Source organism: Lonchura striata, chromosome 2 (assembly GCF_050655825.1).
Source record: "Lonchura striata isolate lonStrDom1 chromosome 2, ASM5065582v1, whole genome shotgun sequence".
Classification (NCBI taxonomy): domain Eukaryota; kingdom Metazoa; phylum Chordata; class Aves; order Passeriformes; family Estrildidae; genus Lonchura; species Lonchura striata.
The window spans coordinates 48,884,422-48,905,044 of NC_140704.1; the positions used below are offsets into that span (position 1 = coordinate 48,884,422).

The 20,623-nt window shown below is 36.2% G+C and overlaps 2 long non-coding RNA genes across 4 annotated transcripts in view; both read right to left on the reverse strand.

The window, feature by feature from the left end:
• The window catches only part of LOC146768227 (uncharacterized), an 83,360-nt gene that overhangs the window by 52,800 nt on the left and 9,937 nt on the right, over positions 1-20,623 (reverse strand). The window contains exon 2 of one of the 3 annotated variants that reach the window (XR_014953303.1): positions 16,930-17,040. The exons of the other annotated variants lie outside the window; for them this stretch is intronic. This is a non-coding gene — a long non-coding RNA (uncharacterized LOC146768227). The remainder of the gene's footprint in view (positions 1-16,929; positions 17,041-20,623) is intronic. 3 annotated transcript variants of the gene reach the window in all.
• Positions 1,390-14,535, reverse strand: LOC146768228 (uncharacterized). The gene is made up of 2 exons (XR_014953307.1): positions 4,423-14,535; positions 1,390-2,288 (listed from the first exon to the last, which is right to left on the reverse strand). It is a non-coding gene; the product is annotated as an uncharacterized LOC146768228 (long non-coding RNA).

Below are 20,623 nucleotides of genomic sequence, written 5' to 3' on the forward strand. Positions count from 1 at the left end.
GTGGATCCAAAAGTCTCATGCAAGTCAGTAGTGAAGCTATGGAAAACCAGCAGAATTGGTTCCAGAGAGCTTACTCCAAGGGTAGGTTTCCCTACCCCTTGGCACATAAATGAGTACATAGCTGTTATAGCACAAAATCATCTGCAAAGGAAGCACCAGAACAATTGGTAGGAACAGCAGCATTTATCAAGATGGCCTTCACTGAACCAAAACTTAATGAGTTCCAACAGAGGATATTCTCCATTATAATTTCTTTATGGAGTTCTTAAGTACTGCAAAGATCCAGCACAAAAAGTAAATACCCATCAATATATTTTCTCAACTGATATGTCTGGGTCAGATAACTTGAGGTGCTACCCTTTAAGGAGCTTTTCTAACTCTGAAAAAAAGTAATTTTTTATACCTATATGAAACCCACCTTTTGTTTTCTTCCTGAAGACTTTTGTAAAGGCTTTAGCAATTTTTTCATTAGGTTAATTAGTAGTAACAGCTCAGAGTTCATTCAGTGGTGTTGCTGAAACATGACTCAAGCTAGTTAAAGAAAATTCAGTCCAGGAGCAATTAAATTCTATTCACAATTTTTATGCAGAGGAAAGCTGTTGAACATTCCCTGCTACTTGATTATACATTACTTCAATGATCCCATTGATTAGATGACTTTTTCAATCAAGTAAGTATGTCCATTTTCAACTGTACTTTTCTGCACTTGATGATTCTCCCTGCTCTGATGCATTTATTTTATTTTAATTGAAGAGGAAGTTTGTTAAAATTCTGGGAAAGTATTTAGACTATATGAATCTTTAACAATGGTCAGTGATTAGCAAGGCCTTTTACATATTTAATGATGCAGTTTCTGGTAATGATACACTGTTCACCATGCACATTGAATGTTGAAGTGATTACCTGCATCTAATATTGTTTTCCTGGTGAATTCAGAGTGATTCGTGCAGTGAGTGGGCATGACAAAACTCAACAATCAGGCTTGCTTTGAGTGACTATTGAAAGTAGTGAGACAACTCAGAATCACAGAACAATTTTAGGTTCAAAGGGACATCTGGGAAACATCCAGTTCAACCTTCTGCTCAAAGCAAGGCCAGCTTCAATTTTAGATTCAGTTGCTCAGTCTAGGGTCTAGTCAAGCTCTGTCAAAACTCCAGTATGAAGATTCTGCAATCACTTTGGGCCCTGCTCCAGTATTTGGAGATAATAATGGAGAACTAGTTTCTTTTTAATCCAGATGATAACCAGTTAGGCTTTGAAATACTAGCACTCCACTGAGGTTGGTGAACCAGGCATTTTCTCAGCCAGCATGTAGTCCATACTTACAAGCCATGTCTCCTCTGTTTGACCAAAAGAATATTGTGAGAAACCACAACAAAATTCTTGCTATGGTATACAACTTTTATTGCTCTTGCCTTCTTTGCAAGAGAGAAAGTCCAATCCCCCCACAGAAAACAGCTATGTCAGTCAGGTATAATTTGCCATTGTAACATTGATGATAGATGTCCCCAGCCAGTCCATCATGTACCCAGAGGTGTCTTCTCTAAGGACATAACATTTCATAGCATAATAGCGAGGCTGTTTGGGTTGTTGTCATTCTTGCCTTTGCTGAAGATGGGAGGAACATGCACCTTTTTCCTGACATAATGGTCTCTCTTTTGATTTGGAATGCTTTTTCATTTCCCAGCTCTGTTCTGAAGACTCTTTTCTCTTCACTGCACCCTGCCTCCATTTGTAAATTGCCGCTGAAAAAAAGCAGTGTCTTTTTTCCACTCCATTCTCTTTTTTTTTTTTTTTTTGCTTCATGTTACCTATTGTCTATCACCTATTTATTTCCTTACAACTGTGAAGATGATCTTGTCTTCCCACTAGCTAATTTCCTTCTTCAAGTCTGTATTTATCAGGAACAAAACTTCAGTGTTTTCTGTGCAGTATAAGGCCAAATTCAGGAAATGTGTGGGATCTTGGGACAGAACAGCCCCTCGTGGCTCTGGAAGTCTCAGAATCACAGTAATCTAGCTGAACTGTCTGCTCTCTGATAAAGCCTAGCCTGATAAAAACCTAACAGACATACAAACTATCACCCATAGCCTAAAATAAAAATGGTAATACAAAGCAGCACAGTGTCTATCAATGTTATTTCCGTGCTCAACTTGCAGAAATAAAAGCAAAACCTTCAGATAATTTTCTAACAATGAACTAGAGAAACACTTGGCATATTATGTATTTAAATCTAGTGGAAAAGAACAGCACTCTGCTAGTCTGCTGACTTCTTTCTGTAGCAGTCCCTAGAAAAGAATAAAACATTATCATTTTCACCAGCAAGTCGGTACTTTGAGGAAAGCAAAATTACATGTGTCATGCCATGATAAATGACTTTTTCCCACATGAATACTATCCTTTCACATTATAAGACTTGTCTAGAAGCCCCCCTCACCTATACTAAGACCTTGGAGAAAGTTGTCTGTTTTTACAATCAGCTTTCATATATGAATCACATCTGCCTTCCTTGCTATAAGTGCTGTCACCTACTTAAGGATTCTCATTCTTTTAAGTCTTAAAAATTGTTATGCTTTTATAAAGACCAGATTTTTATTCTAATAAAGAAGATTCATGCCACAATAATGTCCTGTTTGAAAATGTAACATTTGAAATGCATAATTCAAATATATTGAAGGTTGTCTCCTGCGGCTTATACTAAAATATCTGACTGATATTCTGTCCCTGACATCTAATAATCCTTTCAATGGTCAGCAGATAAACATATTTATTATGTGTCATTGAAATAAAGTCTGTAATTAGAACTGATTTTTTTTTCTATGGGCTTCAAGCTAAGCAAATAAGGAAAGCTATTTCTGAATGCATCCTTTCTATGCAAGGAAAAATTCAAATAAACCTCACACTATGTAATCTTAAATTATACTAATTAGACAATTAGCTAGTATAACCTATGAAAATATAATTCAGGAAAGATTACAAGTATATTGCCAAAACTGTTATGAGGGAATACTCTTGAAGGAATAATTTGACACAGGGAAATGATAAGGTTCATTAATTGAGAGAGAGTATTAGGCTGTCTTGGACAGTGCAGATGTAGAGGGGACTTAATTATTTAAGAGGTTATAAAAAGAGCTCAATCTCTATTATACCAAATTTGCCCCTCTTTAAATTTGCCAGAAGGTATGACAAAGAAAAGATATTGAAACTTATAGAAGGAAAGGTCCTAACCCATGGGAAGAAGAATATTCTTCCCATTCACAAGAGAAAGACCAAGAGTAACAGTGAAATTATGTACATATATCTAGGGAAATTTTTCTCACAGAATCTTTCAAAATGTAGAAAGATCACTATTGTATTATAAATAGACAGCATAAGCAATTTGGCACAAAGTAAAATTAAAATGTATAAGAACCATAAACATTAAAATATTACATATGCATATATCACAAACACCTCCTTGTTTTTAGTAACCATGATCTGTAGTAAGTGTGAACATGGCACCCTATCCTTGGATAACCTCTCTGAATTTCTCACATGAAATCTGGTCAAGACTTTTATAAATCTGTTCTTTATTCCTATTTCTGATATCAATGCAACCCCATTTCCTTAAAACACTGTATAAAGCAGAATTTACTGTGCTGCCTTTAATGTTTTTCAACTATCTAATTTTTTTACTTCACTGTTTCCTAATCTCAGATTTAATTGTATACTTTGCTGTATTCATCTTCAGTGCAATAGTTCCATCTGTCTCTACATCACATCTGTACAACTTACACAGCATATTCCACAATGTGCTCTCATACCTTGTGCAGTCATGCATGAAGGTACTGCATGGAGCGTCTGATACTTTCTATTTCCATTCCCAGATTCATTACTCCTTTCCACATCAGGATTCTCAGCTCCATAGTCTCCCAATCCCTCATATACCAATAAAAACATTTCCCTTCATGTTTTGCTCTACTATCAGGAGTTTAAGAATCTAGTCTCATAAGAAACAATGAGATTAAGGACCCACTGCACCTAATTAAACATTTTAAACATGCATGTTAATCACCCTACTGCAAGCAGTATAAAACTTTTATAACTATTGAGAGCTATGAAGCATCATACTGAATAACAGAGACTTCCTCAACATCTTTTGTGTCTGTAAAGAAAAAGAAAATCTTTACTGCTTTCTAATTAATTTATACTTCTTTCTTCAATCACCTTTTGTTAAAAAAATGAAATTATTGAATCTTTGCACACAAAAGGATAACATCACATCTGACTGTAGCACTGAAAACCTCTATTTCTAATATTCATACAGAGGCAGAAAACCAAATCTAAACTCCCAGGAGCTTCTGTCAACTAATACTGCACTTGTATTTTCAGCAAGTCCTTGTATATGTGCTCATACATGAACATGTGCCAATATACACTTACATAAATCCTTCCTTAGTGAAGAGGGAGAGTGTCTAAAAATTTTCCTTCAGTTTTTCTCTGCCAGCTGGCTGGGTGAGCTGAGGACAGCAGGGAACATACAAGAATTTTAATATTTTAGGGACCTGTCATTTCAAGGATAAACTTTTCACTGCAGTATTCCAAGAGCCAAAAATGAGATTGGCCCTCATGCACCCAGCAGTCAGAGCAACAGCACCTCAGCAGAACAGCCTGATCCCTGGCCTGTTCCACAGCCACAGTGTTGCCCCAGTAAATCCTGATTGCTAGAAGAGACTTGAAAACTTTTCCCCACATATTTGTTTGCATGCATAATCATGGGTAGTTCTAGGTTAAAGTGTGGAAGTTTATCAGAACTCATGGATAAAGTTTACTACTATTCCTTTTAAAGGTTAATTGAGAGGACTAGCCCATAGGTCTGCCATTAAAAGATCTTATCCTGATCACAGAATACACTTAAACTGCAATTTGTGGTCATAACATGGACAATGGAGCTAGTTCAGACCACTCTAGCTCCTACTAGTTCCTAAAACAATGCAATCTTACCCTTGTGGTGCAATGGCCAAGGAAAAATGTACTGTTAAAAGATAACATGAAAAGATTCATATACCTATTTCAGGATCATTTTGGAATCTGGCAGATCACTGCTTGGATGCACAAGGATTTTGCTGCTTTGATTTGATCCATCTCAGATACCTCTGCATGATCCTCATTTGAATATTCTGAAAAAAAAGCTGCTGTGTAGGACATTGAAAGAATCAAAGCTCAGAGAACTGAGCTGACTGCTAGGTGCAGATTTGAAGCCTAAACAGGATCCTAACTGGCTGGTTTGAGACTACATCTTAGAAAGGTGTCCACCTTTTGGAAGGCAGTTGGTGACAGCTGAAAGAGACAGACTGACTTGGAGTCAGAAGGTCATTAGTTTGGATGAGACCACTGTCAAATGAGGTCAAGCTCTGAGCTGTTTGTGAAATTAATTTTAAATTGTTCAAAAGGTTTTTCTCCTTTAATCAGATGGTTTTCAAATAGCTTTCAGTGAATCCTTCAGTGAAAAAATTCATATCCACTGGTAAAGCAAACCATTTGCAATTTTCATTAATGATTTACTTATGCTCCCTTGTGCTGAGCAGTTATCAATTCTGATTAAAAAATCCTTTACTTTTAGTGACATGATGAAATGGAGTCTCAACAGACCATCTGCACAAAAGGACAGCATTACAGCTTCTAAATTTCTAGCAGAAACTTCAGGGAAAGCTCTAACCTCAGATTATGCAACATGTGAGACAGCAGCCTGTCTCAGAAAGATTGCTGCACTGTAATATTTGAAGCAGCTTTAAATCAACACAGGAAACTGGAAGGTTACAGCCATGGATCACTCTTGCTTAATGAAAGTCTGATATTAATATTTGAGTTTGTTTTGAAGCAGCTCAGTATCCTTAGATGAAAACTGAGTTTTGTTTTGAAGGGTCTGGATTCAGAACTCGCTCCTGCAAATCCATTTAAATCAGTTTCTGTGACATGCTATCTAGAAGGAGACATCTTAGAAATTAGCCTTTTCCAGAACCTAAGTGTAAGGTATCAGGAACCTGCTGAGGGCACCTCAAAGCCAGCAGACATCTACAAACCAGACACTGTAACAACTGCATTATGGTACAGTAAAGTACAAACCTACCTTCAGGAATGTTTTAAACAAATGGCTCAATCCTATTTGTATATTTTAAATCCTACACCTTTTCTATGATATACTTTATGGATCTTGCTTCATGGTGCTGTACACAAAGATTCAAAGTTCAAAACATTCATTCCTTGTTCTCCAGAGCATAGATAAAAAGGTACCACCACCCTAGTGCTTGATAAAACTTCACAATATATTATTTCCAGAGTATGTGGTCTCAGTGAACACAGTTATTGGCCAAAATGAATGTATTATTCTCTTAAATAACCTCAGCTATGTTACACAAATATATTTGAAAATTTCCTTGAAAAGATAGCCAGAAAGATGTTGCTACCTTCCTGCTAGTTCAACTTAAGAAAGAGGGCTGCATAAGGTTGGTCTCAGAAAAGCTAGTGGGATGACAATACCTGTTTCATTACTATAAAAAATTCTATCATGTTTGGGGTTTGTTTGCTTGTTTTGCAGTAAAGACAGTCACTTAATAATAAAAAAAATCAGGGTTTTGCCCCAAGGAAGACAAAACCTAAGTACAGTGAATGAGAAAAATGCAGGACAGACCCATAATCTCTGTCACTCCACCTATATTGTAAACTATTTACATATTTATAACCTATTTGATTATTTTCCCAGGGATTTATTCCTGTTGCCAAAGCTGCCAAAGTATCTGTGAGAGTCCTGGGATCAATACTGTCAAACACCCAAAAAACCTATATTAAATTTCTGAGTCTCTGCATGTGTAACAATGTACACAGAGTTGCACAAACACCTCTCAACTGTATATTAAGCGTTTAATTTTGAAAATCCTGCTTATAAATTAGAAGACTACAAATCACCAAATTAGTAAAAGGCATGAAGGGCATTGTAGGAGAGAGGGAATCTTTGCAACTGCTAATAAAACTGCTGGGCAACTGCAACTGCTAATAAAACAAAGAATTAGCAACAAAGCCAGGCATTTCTTTGCTTATTCCCTCTACACAGGCACTTGTAACTTAGAGGAAATTAAAAGAAAATGTTACATGCTGCAGAGTTTGTTCAATATACCTGCAAACATCTAAAATCAGATCCAGTGCTCGATCCATGGTGGTAAGATAAATCTTTTCTAAAAGCAAGAGCAGGCTGGTGACAGAGAGCTGATGTTTCCTTGTTCTATGAAAGGATTTTGAGAAGCTAAAGATATTTGTAGGTTTTGAAGTGGGGCGGGATCTCCAGATGGGAGCTTTCACGTGACAGTGTATCTAGGCAAAGACTGACACCCATTGTTCAGGAAACAGAGGAGAGCCGAGATAAATAGATTAAAATATACTTTTAAAATTTTTCTGAAAGCACATCATTCCTGTAAGGCCTCTATTGCTTTGTCCCTTTTTGTCTGCTTTCTGCTTGTTACATTAATTCACAGTGTCTAGCCTTTGCTGCTTTCTCTCAGTCCGTGGTACCGAGGATTACCTGGTTTCTGTTTTTGTCTTCTGTAGTTTTGAAATATAATCAAAGCAGAGACACTTTGTTTCAACAGTATCAACATGATTTACACTGCAGTATTTGTCCCTAAAGATAGGTATTCAGACTCCCAAACCTCCTGCAGCCAGGCAGATCAAAAGAGGAAATGGGAAGAAGAGAGAAGGTATGAGAAAAGTAAGAAATTCTGTTCAAAATTTGGAAACAAAGAACCAAAAAATATATCCAAAAAGTATCTGATTTTATATATAGCCTGAACTTTGCAACTGCAACATTAGCTGGTAGAGTTATTTTCTAAGCAAGACTGTTCAAGATTTTAGCAGAGTTTTACAACAGACAGTGGAAATGACAACTAAAAAAACCTGTTCCATGCATATAGGAAAGCAAATTAGTATATCCTAAATTAAAAACAAATTTGGATTTTTTTTTAATAAAAAGACAATAACATATCCTCCCCATTAAATAGGAAATAAAGTTTAATTCTTTTCAATCATTATAAGCACAGAAACTGAAGTAAAATTCCAGCCCAGAAAAATAAAATCTTGTAGAGAATTTGCCTTTCTGGAGAAAAGATTTTGATTCAGTACATTTCCATTAGCTTCTCTTTCCTTGTACTCTGCATTATCATCTTCATTCTTGGTAGACAGTTAAATCTCAACTACATGCCCATCAATGGTGCAAGGAATCAGCTAGAATAATTTGAGGACAAAATAATGTCAATACATTATGCTTTGATTTCTCCCCAGGGTAGCTAAACATTCACAGATTTCTTCAGTAGCTGCCTGAGTCCCATAGTAACAAAATTAAAAACTAAAAAATGGTCTTCAAAGTTCCAAAGTCTAGTTTATTTTCTTTTTTTTTTTTAACATCAGGCTAGTCTTTGCTGCATGATTAATAAAAAAGGCTTTTGGGGGTATTTTGTGATTCTTCTTCTTTGTGGTGCTGGTCATTGGCTGGTTGTTTGGTTTTTGGGAGGGATGCTTGCTTTTTTGAAAAATTCTTAGCATTTCCTACACATCAAGTTTATAACCAGTCAGCCTAAGGTTTCCTCCAAAGTGGTGGGTTTATTTCTTGGTTTAAGTTCTAATTCCAAGTACTTGAAAATGTGGAAGTCACTAACCAAACACACCTTTTCTTGATATGTAGTTTGGCAAGAAAGGCATTCCTTCACTTTCATTTGAACAGTCCTCTCCTTCATATCAATTAAAAGAGCAAAGGTACATAAACCTGCTAAGCCAAGGTCTGTATTGGCAAATGTAGAGAAGAAAGGACTATACTTAAAATATGTATAATGTATGGACAAATGCAACCAGACACCTCAGCTGCTCCTTCTTGATCAAACATAGCCAGTAACTCAACAGCCCTCATCTGATCTGCATGCCTGATGCCTTGAGAGGCTACCTAGAACAGAGGCTGGATGGTGTTAAAGGAATAAAGTGGGCATTTATCAAAAAGGGTTTTGAAGGATGCACCCTGGGCAGTACAGGAGCCTGGCTGTGGCTCTACCCAAGAGGGACACAAGATGGACTCCAAGTCACAAGTTTTCACACTTTTAATAAGTTTTGGTCCATTTATATATTGGGCTTAATTGTCTAATTACAGCTTCAGGTTATGAAATCACATCCTCCCAGATTGCTTTCCTCAATTTGTTGTTGTTTATATTTTTTGGGCCTGAAGCTGCAACTGTGTCCTTGGCTCTCAAACTGGAAAAGTATTGTTTTGTCCAATTAAACTGTGAAGAGAACTTGCTAACTCTATATATGAAGTTCAGAGTTATATACTAATGCAGTACAGAATCTGGAAAATATGAAAGCTAAAACTTAAGGCATCATGCCTGCTTAGCCCCCAGAATTAGAGCAGTTACTTCTGCAGCTCAACCTGTGGAGATCCATGCTGCAATATTAAAAATTCAGAGCTCAAGAACACCTTCTGAAGAAAGATTTCAAGGAAAGGGCACTGATTGCACAATGAAAAAGGTAAAAACAAGTCTATGATGTTCTAACTCCCATAGGCATAAATTATAAATTATAAATTATATCCGAAAGCTAAGTTAAAGTAATATTGCAGCTGTAAAATCAGGGGTAAAAAATTAGGAATCATCCATACTAAACCTTTTGCCCCTTATAACCCATTCTGTAGTTCCATGATCACATAACCTTTTCCTGTCATAGTAATGGATTCATACAAACCCCCTGTTCATTCCCCATTGACGAATCTGCTATATTGTAATTTTCAGGTACTTAATTTCATAACCCAGGTAAGGCTTCTTTATCCACTGCTTGCTCACAATCATATTTACATTGCCAGGCTGGAGATGCATTAGGGACAGCAGTTCAGTACACCTACATAAGGGAAGCATGCTTACATATAGTCCTACTTGGAGCAGCCATATGGGAGCCAATGTGTTTGATTTTAAATGTATGAAATATTGACACAGTTTGCTCCTCCAGCACCTGCTGCTGACTGAGCTATGTACAAGCAGGGCCACAGGAGTTACTCTCTCAAGGGTAAGTAATGTATGATGACAACTCAGCAGTTGCCAGCCAAAGAAAGGAGTGAGATGAGCAAGGGGACTAAGAAGGACAATTACTTCAGCCAGAAAAATAAGTAGAGGAAAGAAAAAAAAAAAATACATTCAAAATTCATTTTTGGGGCTCCAAAAAAGTTCTGTGTGTACTGCAACCACCTTTTTTTTTTTTTTTTTTTTTTTGAGCTCTGAGAGTCAAACTTGAAGAAATCATAAATTCATTGATGAAACCAAAGATGTCGGGGAGGGGAGGGGAGGGAGGGTGTGGAGGGATGATGTGCTCACCCATTCCAAACAACACAAACCATAGAACTTGCCTGAATAAACATTTCTACCTGAATTCCTTGTATTATATTGTATTATATTTCACAATAAGGTGTTTAGGAACCTGGTCATTCCTATTTTTTTTTCTACCTAACATTGCTTCCACTCATCTAATTTCTAGTGCAGTGCTTGATGAATTAAGGAAACAGCTGATTAAAAATTTTAAAAGTACTAAGTCTGAGTACTGAAACACACACAAACAAAATAGAATATAGAGATATATGATCAATTTTCACATATTCCCCTTTCAGGGTAGAGTTCATGCCATATATGAATTCCTGGTCTACCAACAAAGACATTTATTTCTTTTAAAATTATATATATTTACTGTGAGTTGGAAGTAATATATTCTTCACAAGGCTTTGAAAGCAACATTTGCTTCTCATTCCCATGGCTCACACTTGATTGTACTGGCAGGAAGTCAAAGCAGCCTCCTGTCTAATCAAAATTAATATACAGTAATAATTGGAAGGGCACTGGAACAAAACACTGAATAGTGCCAATAAGTAGCAAATATCACACTGAGTGCAACGTGTATGTTTTAGAAAGGGCTGGGGAATGCAGCTTTATTCTCTGTGTCAGAGCAGCAGGCTTCTTTTCTGAACAGGAGCAAGAAAAATGGCTATAATGCCTGTCCTTCCATGGCAGACTGCTGACTCACAGGAGAGGGTGTCAGTGAGGCAGGCAGCAAACACATATGGGGGGCCTGGGGCAGTGAGAAAATGCGAAACTCCGTGCGCATGTGAGCATGCATGTGTAATGAAGTGCTCTAGGGAATAAAGCTAGAATAATTGTCTTCTGCTTTAAGGACTGGTTGAACTATTCTTTGCATGTATGACATAGGCTAGAACGACAGCTCCTAACACTGAGCAGCTCTGTCTCTCCAAAGGGCGAGGTCAAAGTCCAGCTGAAGGGGTGGTCCATGGCAGAAGAGGTGTAGCCAAAGCCAGTAGCACCACCAGTGTGCATCAGCCTTGATCTTGAGGAACTTTTACCCACAGCTTAATAAAGAATTAGCAACCTCGACTGAAAAAGAAAAAAACCCAAAAAAACGCTCTTTTCCTGACTGCTGCAAAGATGGGAAAGGTGCCTCCAGGTTTCCAACAGGCTACATCCCAAATGACTTATTTTTACATTGACCAAACTTTGTAAGAATGCTTATGAACATATCCTGATCTTTGATCCTTCTCCCTTCTCAAGGGTGTGAGTCCTCTGAGGATGCTAATGATGTAACACAATTTAATTAGAAGTGAGAGAGTTAATGCAGTAGTAACTGCTATTCAGATGGGACATTCCTTCATGAAAAAAAAAAGACAAACAAAATACAAAAACCAAGATGGAGACTATTAATAAAACATAACACTCTCTATGAAGGTGCCAAACCTTCTCTGTTTTGTTTTACTTGCTTGATTTTTTATTTACCCAGAAAAATTATATGAGCTATTTTGAAGTTCTGGATAGAGAGTTAGCAAATATTTCAAAAGTTGATTAATCCAACAGTCCAGTCAGTTCTCTAGCCTGTATCAAATAACTCACTTCAGCAAACCTTGCGAAGTCACCAATGAGACATTTGCACCAAGCACAAGGCTGCAATACACAGCTGTGGGTTTGGGAGCAGGACAGATGAAGGAATGAAACCTGATGACAAAGAAATAAATATAGCAATGTTCATGAAGTACAGTTGTCCATTTTCTTACATGTGTTTCCTTAAAAGTGTGAAAGTATTCAGAGAGGTCCCTACAGAAAAAGGAAAATTGAATGAACAAACATACACACAAAAAGCCCAACCAACCAACCAGAAAATCACCAAAAAGAGCCGCATAAAACCAAACAAAACCCCCAACAAATCACAGTAAATTATAGCTACCCCTGCTGACAAACACTTGGTACTTCTATTTCAAAATTATTAAAAATCATTGTTAAACGTTTTATCCATTAAATATCACTTTATCTACTTCAAATGTACAAAACCAGAGGCAGACTTTTACTGGGACCTTGCAACTCCAATTAGGTGAAGACTGGCTTATTCATTACTAAACCACATGTACTAAAGAGTAACAAGTCTAACAACACACAAGGAATCGAAAAGCATGCAAGTAGTCTAACAACACAGCACTTCAAGCAAGAGACATATCAGCCCTTACTGCCAAAATAACACTGAGGGTTTAGCAGCATGTCTTTAATCAAACTGTGCTTATTGTAATCGTGTGATACACTACATACATGCACTGTCTCTTTTCTCCCTTTGTCACTGACTTTGGAACCCCAGCACCTCTATTTTTAATAAAGCAGTCATTGTCTCAAAGATATTGAGTTTCTTCACAATTTTTGAAAACAAGCAAGCAGATAAATGACAAGCATTATTACAACCCCTGCCCAAGGAGAGACTGAAGATTGAGCACAACTTATTTTCCACTGGAGAATTCTCACAAGTAAGATCACGAATCACCTAGCTCCAGGAAAGCTGTAAGTTCCCTTTCTGCTAAACTACAGAGAGATTACAATCACAACCCAAAAAGGAAATCCATAAGAAATGTTACTTTCTCAGTTTGCTTTCTCAGTGAAAGGTTTATTTCCAGTTAGCACAGCCCTTGAAGGATCAATATACTCATAATTTTGAAGGAGCTTGTCAACTTGCCCATCATTTTTCCATCCACCCACCAAAATCCCTCAGCTCTCAGCCAGGTTTCTGAATTTTCAACCACTATCTACATGCTGATCATCTTAGGAAAAAAAAAAAAAAGAAAAAGAAAAAAAAAAGATAACAAAACAAACTGTCCCTTTTTGAAATCACTTGCCACAGGATATTCTCAAATAGCAAAAAACTTCAAAACCATTGTTTTGCCTAAGTGATAACAGGAACATGTTGGTAGCAGCCTGTGAAGTCAAAGAAATGAGCTGATCCCTCTTAATATTATTCTCAACAAAATTAACAATTTATTTTTGTTATAATGAACCTTCTTCATTTAAAGCTGCTGCATTTGTTTCCAGGAAGATTTTACTGTATGGGTGGGTATAAAGCATGAAAATAAACATTTTTTTACCCATTGTGTGGCAAAAAATTCAAATGCAAAATGAAAAGGGGGTTGTTTGGTTTTAATTTTAATTTAAATTATATTCCTAGAGCAATTTGATTTTATATATCAAACTTCGCAAAAATATTTTCCATTGATTAATTTTGCTCTCCAAACCAAGATTTTGGGGTCTCTTAAAGTAAAGGTTTTAAATTACAGAATCTGGCTGCAATATTAGCTATGGAAGGGCTAGTTTAATAATATTATTACACTAATTAGTTTGTAACCTTTAGCTAATTGCTTTCAGTTATCCATTAATTCAAGTTCTGATTAACTAACAGATGTTCCACTGCAACAAAAATTATTATTAGCTCTTATGTATTCAAATGTTAAATGCAAACTCCAAGTCAGACTGCAGCTATTTGCAAACCTCACTTAGATAACAATTACATTTTTATTCTCCATTCCTCCTTCCCTCTCAGAACATTCAAGCCATTTTGGCAATGGCAAAACTCCCCAAGATACTGCAGCTAGTGCAGCTGATAAGACCACAGCCGGTATGTAGAGTACATGACCCACTGAGTGTCAGAAAAATTACACCTCCTTGCTTTTCCAGTGGTTTTGCATGATTTAATCAGGACCAAAGATCCAACATGGCAGGGAAAGAAATGCAGATTACAGGTAAGACTCCATTGCACAGTCAACTCTGATAATCATTCAGTTACATTATGTGATCTAGTTGCACTGAAGTTTTGTGCAATAGCTGTGCCTCCCCTTTAAATATTGCTAATTAAATAAGAAATAAATAAATGAGGGGTGATAGAAGATGTAGGACATGTAGCAATTATAGCAGCAACAAGTAGGTTTAGGCACTGCAACTGCAAGAGAAAACATACATACTCTGTTTTCAATTACCATTCTAATTAAAACAATATAAGTGAATACAACTGGACATGATGCACTAATTAAATTACTTGCATGCTATGTTGACCTCAAGCACATACACTAGCATTGTTCATAAATAATTAGGATTTAATAATATTTTGAAGGATTATTAAGACTTTTAGAGGAGCCTCATTACACTTAATGAGAGCACTGCGTAAGGGACAGTGCTCTCTAAATTAGTATTCCACAACAGTGTCAATTGTGGAAAAAAGCACAACCCCAACCTAAATATGCCTCCATGTACAAACATATTCCCCAAAAAATACCTAATTTTAAAGTAAAAACATTTAGTCCTCTATCACAGAATTTTGATTCCAGTTCTGTAATGCAGAGAAGCAGTGCTAGTATTTAAGCATTTTCAGTTAAAATTGAAACTTTACTATTTATTAAAACAAGGTTACAAAACAAAACAAAAAATTTAAAATTCGGGTTAGATCAAGACTTCCTAGAGGGGAAAAGTGTTTGGTTTATTTTTCCAAATTTAAAAATTAACTACTTTTTCAGTTTTGAATTTCTAGAAGAAATATCCCATTTTCCTTTCAGATTGTTTAAATTAGTTCTCACAAGTTTCTCCCAGCTCAACTAAGTCAATTTGAATGCCATAAGTCAGTATAAAATGATACCTACTAGAATGACAGGGAAACTTCAGGACACAGCTTTAATATCAGAGCCCAAAGACTGATTTGCTGTGTCACAATAAACTTGTTCAATAAACTTGTTTTTAGGATATATTCTTCTTATATGAGATAAAATAAAATGTTGGAATATATATTAGTATATCAGCAATACTTCCAGCTTCAGCAAGAGTAGCATTTTGAATTCAACATTTTATCATTCTTTCAAATCCCATATCCTAGGAAATTTTAAAACTGCTGCATTTGTTAGAAAACAGTAACATTTTCACAAAGGCCATCAAATTCAATCTTAACAGCCACAAGAGCTTTGGAAACTTCGGTAAAGGACCAGAGCAGGAAGCTCTGGACAAGTTAAATGGTTCACAGTTGTTCAGAGTGGCCTTTCATTTCCCTGCTAGGCTTCCTCCCTAGTTTTCAGGATTCCAGAAGGAAAGGAGACAAGTAAGGCTGCAAGGAGCCACACTTCATCTCACTTGCTGAACTCCCATTGTTGTGTCCAGCTGGCTCCACTGGCCAGGTGCTAAAATGAACCTGTTCAATATATAGAACTGACATTTTGGATAAATGCTGCCCAAAGCTGTGTATCTAGACCTTTACAGAGCTAAAAAATTTGCTCATTACTTTGCCTCCTTATTTCTGTTCCTGGCTGTGACCATGCAAGAACTTTTCCAAGTTCTAATTTTATACATGCAGGAAAGCATTTGCAAGCTCAGAATGATCACTAGAACAGTAGAGTTCATCCAGGTCAAATACAAACAGATATCAAATCTAAAGGTGGTTTTATTTCATGCTAAAATATGAGAAAAAAAATATTGTATAGGAGTAGACCTCTGTGTAGAATAAAATAGTTGCATAGTGGCACTTATAAGGGTAAGAGTGTATGACTGTTGGAATGCAGTTTATGCCTGTCCCTAGAAATGTGAAACCTAAAGTAGGCAACATAAGTTTACATTCAAAACAAACAGCATAAGAAGATAAAGATCTAATCCCTGAGAAGAGCACGATGCTCTTTCATCATTTAAATCAGAATTAAATTTATGGAGGCTTAAACACTTTCAGGCTTCCTGGAAAACATGTTTTAAGACTGATTCCAGACTGTAGTTATCTGAGGAAAAAAAAAAACAACAAAAAAAACCCCAAACAAACAGCTCAAACATTCCAACTTCCGATACATCCATACTCCCAAGATTCAAAACACAAGGTGCTCACAGGTAATTCAATTAATGATGCAGGAGATTGGTAGAAAAGCACAAGTTGTATTATTCCCAGAATCTGAGCAACAAAAGGTAACCTTCTGATAGAAATAGAGAAGACCAGGGCCTTCTCATTGTTAAAAAAGAATTCATTATGAAATTCAGGAAGGACAACTGTAATCCAACACCACACCAGCCTAAATTTTCAAGGCATTTAGGGATTAAAGTTCCTAACATTGTATAAAATAAATATAGCAAATTTAAAGAACAAAGGTATCAAAATAACTGGGAATTTTTAACATATGTTAAATTAAACATAAAAAAAGTAGTCCAAATTTACTTTCTGTTTTTGGGATTTAAACTGGAATGCTTGAGCACTGGGAAAGGATTACAATAACGGAGAAGACAAAAAACCACAGGAAAAGCAGGAAGCACAAATCAACTGTACTCTTACTAAAATGGCACAGAACCTCCAAGAAGACATTGGAAAGATGAAGCCATGGTAAAAAAAGCCATGCTGAGAAAATACCCATATGTTCACTCCTGTAATCAGAGGATGATAGTTGGAAACAGTATGCCTCTATTGCAGGTAAATATTTTTTTCATCATGAAAGGGGAAATGAAGTGATATATAGCAAAACTAGCCAAAGAAAGTCCAAATACCTTTGAATGTTGTGTTCAAAATGTTTACTGAAGAAAATAAAAGCAAACAAAAGAGAAGACAAACCCATTCAACTTTCTGGATCCTCTCCTGTCTCCCCCTTGTCTTCATTTATTTCACAGTTTGTTCCCATGAGGTTGGTCACTTTCCTCATACTCTCAAATTACCCTTTTCACACTGCAAAAGAACAGTTATCTCAGTTTTGTATTTGCATTTATTCTTCATATTTATTAATGCATTTAGGTCAAGAAAAACATATTGTGACTACTTTTTTGATTTGCTATTAAATTTTCATTTGTGAGAGAACTTTTTATTCAGGGAATTAAAGCCAACCTCAAAAGGGGTAAACATCACACACCAGTTACAATTAAGGAGCAAATGACAAATTGTAGTTCTGATATCAAGGATCTCTTATCCAGAGCTAAGTGAAACGTTAAGCAAGAACCACAGATTCACTTCTGCTTGATGTCTATTGGGTCATTAAACAAAGGAAAAATTTGGCAACTACATGTGATGAACTCTGGCAATCCACACAGCAAGTGTTCCACTTCTGTCCCCTACTCATCTGTCAAACTGCCCCATGTGCAGCTTCTGTTTCCAAAGGGAGTTTTGTTGAAAATTCCTCCTTTCCTCACCTAGATGGTCCCTTTTAGGGTTTTTACAAGGCACTGAGTTTTTATCCATTCCAATGGGAAAGAAATACAAGAATACCTTGCTTGTTAACCCACCCCAAAGCACTTAACAACTGGATGGGGACCTGAAAAGTCTAAGCTATAAAAAAAAGAACCTCTTCCTCACCTGATGTAGCTATATGCTCAGGTTGTATCATGCTGCCTGTATTCTACACAGTCCTTCAATTCCAACACTGCTGATCTCTCAAGGGTTTGTCCTCTCCAGAGCTGATCTCAGATGTCATCTTGTTAGATAGCCAGAATACTGCATGATTTGATCAGGGAATACTCATTTTGAGAATTTTGTTGTTCTCACCAAGGGTCCCTGTAACACTCAGAAATCATTCTGAAAAATTAATCTGAGCCTACTAAGACACTCTTCAGCAAAGCAATTCATCATAATTCCTCTTCAGCCTTATGCAATTAGCACAAGGTAGATTTTTAAACAGAGCATAAAGCACAATATTCAGTGAGGTGTGCAGATCATCCCTCTCAATTCTGACTACTGAGTGAAACAGTCTAGAGCTAATTTCTGGGGAGAGTAAGAAAAAAAATTGGATATGAAATCAGATATGGATAATCAAAACCTCAAAATACAAGTTAATTTAAGGCACTAGAAAAAGTGATTGCTTAAAGAACTAGATTGAAATAGTGAGTATCATTATAGGAAATGGCAACATAATAATCTTTAAACAGCTGGTGGTAGCTGGTGAATTAGAATTTGTAGTATGAATTGATGAGGCCCAAATTTTAAGCAAGTAACCAATTATCAATATTTTTGTCCTCACTCTTTCAAAACTGACTAATGTCATCAACTCAGAAATAATGCAAAGCAATCCTTTCTTAGATCTGTTCTGCTCCTTCAGACAAGAAATCACTCAAATTCTAACCCAACAGCTTATTTGATACCTAAGAGCAACACACTTGTCTTGCCTTTCATATTAAATGCTCTACCTTCTCATTTTAGTGCTTAGACTCAACATTCAATAAAAACAGAGACTTTTATAATATTCAGATCTTCCAGTTCAATTATGTGGATCAAACAACTTCCAACAATGTTTGGAGAGCATCCAAATATTTGGTTACCAAACTAAGAAATTGGGGGTTGACTTGGGTGATAACTACATTGCAAATTTCTAACAAGTAGAGACAGAATTATTATTTTTCTTTGCGTTGCTTAAAAAATAAGTAATTTTTAAATTTAATTTTATTTTAATTTAGCAGTATCATTCATAATGGCCTACAACTTTTGGGCACTCTTAATGCTGCTGATGTTCCTGTAATCAATGCATCTGTGCAAATTTATGTTGGCAGAAACTGGCCCAAGAGTGTAGATAAGCACTACTGAGATTCATGCTTTCAAGTGTCTTTGGGAAGGGCAAAATTAATGCAACATTTACACCTGTAATTAACCTCTAGAATTTATATAGAGTGGGGTAAACTTCAGGTTCTCTTTAATCAGTTCAGAATAAAGCTATTTCTCTCCAATATACTGCCATTGTTGTTTCCAAAACAAAAATACTTTTGTTAAAATTTATTTCATTTTTGAAGACTTACTCAATTTTAAACTAATTTCAGCTTTGTAGCCTAAAGACAAAAAGGAATAGAAGAGAAAAATCAGTGCACTATTATTGAGTCATTATCTTTGAATGGTCTTGCTTTGTTTACAGTTCTTAATTTATTTTGATCACACACAAGATGGATGGGAATGTCACAAGCTATCTATAACAAGTATTTTAAGCCCTCTAAAAAACAGCTGCCTTCAAAAGAGATTTCAAAGGATATTTCACTAAACTCTGCTCAGTTCCAACAGGCTGATAATGCAGGTTGTTGTATGACCTACTGAGCTCTCATAAGTCAATGAGAGATACAGGTGCTAAAAACACCTCAAGACCTGGCCCAACAAAGAATCCACATCATGTGGTTAAGAGACCACCACCCACTGCTTTCCCACTGTGAGGGAAAACTTCAGCTGGCATAGCAGTTTTGCACAAAGAAGAAAGAAGTTGTTGGTTTGTATACCTCTATGCTCAATGTAAGATCAATGTCAATCCTTTGAGTATCTATCCAGTCAATAACTTGTATTCAATTTTTATTTTTAAAATACAACATTTGTGAAATACATTTAGAAATACATTTTTGATTAAAAGAAGTTACAAATACGTTTCCCTAATTGAAAATGTATGATTAGCCTCATGCCCACAGTTACTTTTGTGCTAAAGAAATTGTGACATCATGCACTGAAGCTTAAAGCTGCAACTTTCAAAGATAACTGTAAAATTATAACAAATTATGATTATCTGTAAACTGATACGGTCCAAATTTAGCTCAGACACCCATCACACCCTTCCAAGAAAACATGCTGCTTATATTTCTTTAAACCTGCTGTTGTCTGAAATATCTGAAAATTGTTTTCAGCATCTGACTTCCATAACAAATTTGCTAAGGATACATACATATTGATTGCAGAAGCATGTTCATAGAATCTACAAAGATTTTCCTTATTCAAGTGTATCTGAAATGCAGAGAGGCTTCATGTTACGTGCATTTGCCTTAGGATGCCTTACTCTTACAGGTTCTATGGGGAGATTATTGTAAGAGTATGACATGCAGCATTTGGAGTTGTAGTATTCAAGATCTTTTGTGTATCATAATTTTGTGTAGAGATAAAAAACACATTTCATTGGCTTGGACTCAGAAGAATATTCTTCACACATACAAAGAAAGCTCATTTTACCTCTCAAAAATAAGATAAATCAGAATTAATACAAATACTAAGATAAACACTAATAGCATGGTAACTAGGGCATTCCTGAGTCTTTCTCTCACATTAGTTCAGATGTTACCCATGTCTAAAGATGAGGAGACTTATTTTTGCCAATAAACAAGGGAATACCAATTGCTTCTGCAGAAGAGACAATTTTAGCATACCCAGCAGATCTCTGGGTGAAAGACCACTCTTGCACCTCTCCTAAATGCATGCAATATTTACTGAAACTTAACTTTTAGGATATTCTCATGATAAAAACTGGGCAAAGAAGCATTACTATGCTCTATAAGGTTGCCCTGTATTCCTCTTCCTATAAACA